Consider the following 2,290-nt stretch of genomic DNA (forward strand, 5'->3'; position numbering starts at 1 on the left):
GTGTGCCTGTGTGCTGGTGCACGTCTGTGTGTGCACAAGTTTGCACGTGTGTGTGCTGGCACATGTGTCAGCGTGTGTGCCTGTGTGCTGGTACACGTCTGTGTGTGCACAAGTTTGCACGTGTGTGCTGCCACATGCCTGTGTGTGAGCACGTGCTGGTGCACGTCTGTGGGTGTGCGAGCGTGTGCACGTGTGTCTGCACACGTGTCCCTGTGTATGTGAGTGTGCAGCGTGCGTGCTAGCGCCCTAACCCTATGTGTGTGAGTGTGCACACGTGTCTGTGCGTGGGCTGGCCACATGCTCTCCACCGCTCCCTCCTCCTGCGTGGACTGACAGGGGAGGAAGCAGCCGCGGGAAGAGCTGGTTCTTCTCTGCTCTGCCACAGCCGCCTCTTCCTCCAGCGCACCGTCATCAGAAAGGGAGACTCTCATGTTGGTGGGTCCCCCGTCTGCCTTCTGAGGACGATCCTGCATTCACCCGGGTTCTGGGCATGTCTGCAGGGTCTGCAATGATCTCCGGGCAGACGGGAGGGCTGCTCCCCTGGGCCCAACGAGCAGCCTCAGGAGGGGGTGCAGGGGGTCCGGAGTTGGCCCGGAGGTAGAGCACCCTCTTTGCTGCCTCCTTTCAGCTGGGCGCTAAGAGACCCTCACACCACTCACAGGTCACTGTCCGAGACCGAGGTGCCCCTGTAGGTCTGGGATGAGTGTGGAGGGTGGGCAGGCCAGGTGACAAGGGGCTGACATCGCAGAACCCTCTGCACGACCTCACTGACCCTGCCTTGCAGCCAGGGTACCCCTCACTCGCTTCACAGCAGGAGAGCCTCCTCCGGCCGGTGGATCTCAGCAGGCCCCACCAGCAGCCCGAGGCCCAGAGCCCACCCTCGGGATGGCCCTTCTCCTCCTGGACACGGCCTGCAGGAGGGCGGCTTCCAGCAGCTCCTGTGCCTCCGGGCTGGTGTGCCCGCAGCCCCCTGTCTGCGACCTCGTGGTCTCAACAGCCACAGGCCAGGCAGCACCAGCCTCCTCCCTTGGGATCCCTGTGTGCGAGCATCGAGGCCAGGAGGGTCTCTAGTGCTCCCTCGGGGGGCCACGTCTTGTTCCATTTGACCACGTGGACAGCGAGGCCCGCTCTGTGTTCCAGCCCCTCTGTGCTGCCCGGGGCCTCCTGGGCCTGGGGCCTCGGGCTGGGTGGGCACAGGGCAAAACAAGGCTCAGCTTGGTGCTCCCGGCCATCCAGCCTCGGGAAACTCCACGGTGCTGGATGGGAAGGTCTGAGACCAGTGTCACTGGGGAGACGCCACGGCCACCTGAAGTGTTTCTGAGCAGGTTACGGGTTGGTTTCCTCTCGGGGACTCAGCCCTCCTGAGAGCCTGGCGTGCTCGGATGTTAATGGCAGGAGGTGGGGGAGACAGAGCGGTCTCTGTGCTGTGACCTCCTCCTCAGACACAGCTTTGGGTTTTTCAGCTGGGAAAACAAGTGTTTATATACCACGACCTATTAAAGGCATTCCTAGGGCTTGACAAGCAAATCGCATTCCTGCTCACTGTTTCTTTTCCTTGGCCTGAATGACGGTCTTGGCAAAGGGTGCTTGCTGGTGTGGCCTTCTTAGGAGAACCATGACCCAGGGGCCCCGCCGATGAGTGGCAACCCGCCCGTCTCTCCACCAGCTCAGGGCCTGCTGCCCCGGGGTAGCTGACCCTCGAGGGGCAGGTCCTCCTCAGCACCAGTGTGTTTTGGGCGCTCGTCCCCACCTTGGGCACACCACGGCCCACTTGTGGGTTAGAAACACGCTGCAGCGGGAAACACAGACAGCGCAGCATGCAAGCGTCACGCCACGTGTGGTGGGCGGCTCCGCTCCGGGCTCCCCGCCGCCCCGCGAGGCCCCTGCTTCCCACGGCGGAGTCGAGGCTCGCCCTGGGGCCTCTCCATGAGCCCAAGACACTTTCCGGGCCTCCTCAAGAGCCAGAGGCGCTCCCACAGCACTCGACGCCTTCACAGGCCACAGGCCCAGGTCTCTGTCACCCCTTTCTCCTGCCCTCTCCAGAGCTTACAGCAGGCCCCCCGAAGCCCCGGGCCAGCCCCCAGGACGGGCCCCTGCAGCCCCCAGCCCCCAGGATGGGCCCCACAGCCTCCAGGCCCTTAGGACCGGCCCCACAGCCCCTGGCCCCCAGGATGGGCCCCCTTCAGCCCCCGGCCCCCAGGACAGGCCCCACAGCCCCCAGGCCCTTAGGACAGGCCCCTGCAGCCCCTGGCCCCCAGGATGGGCCCCCTTCAGCCCCCGGCCCCCAGGA

The 2,290-nt window shown here is 64.9% G+C and overlaps 1 protein-coding gene across 1 annotated transcript in view; it reads right to left on the bottom strand.

The window, feature by feature from the left end:
* CUNH13orf46 (chromosome unknown C13orf46 homolog) overlaps positions 1-2,290 on the bottom strand; it is an 8,635-nt gene that overhangs the window by 5,790 nt on the left and 555 nt on the right. The gene's annotated exons all lie outside the window — the stretch shown is intronic.

The sequence above is a fragment of the Oryx dammah genome, unplaced genomic scaffold (genome assembly GCF_014754425.2).
Source record: "Oryx dammah isolate SB20612 unplaced genomic scaffold, SCBI_Odam_1.1 HiC_scaffold_24, whole genome shotgun sequence".
NCBI lineage: Eukaryota > Metazoa > Chordata > Mammalia > Artiodactyla > Bovidae > Oryx > Oryx dammah.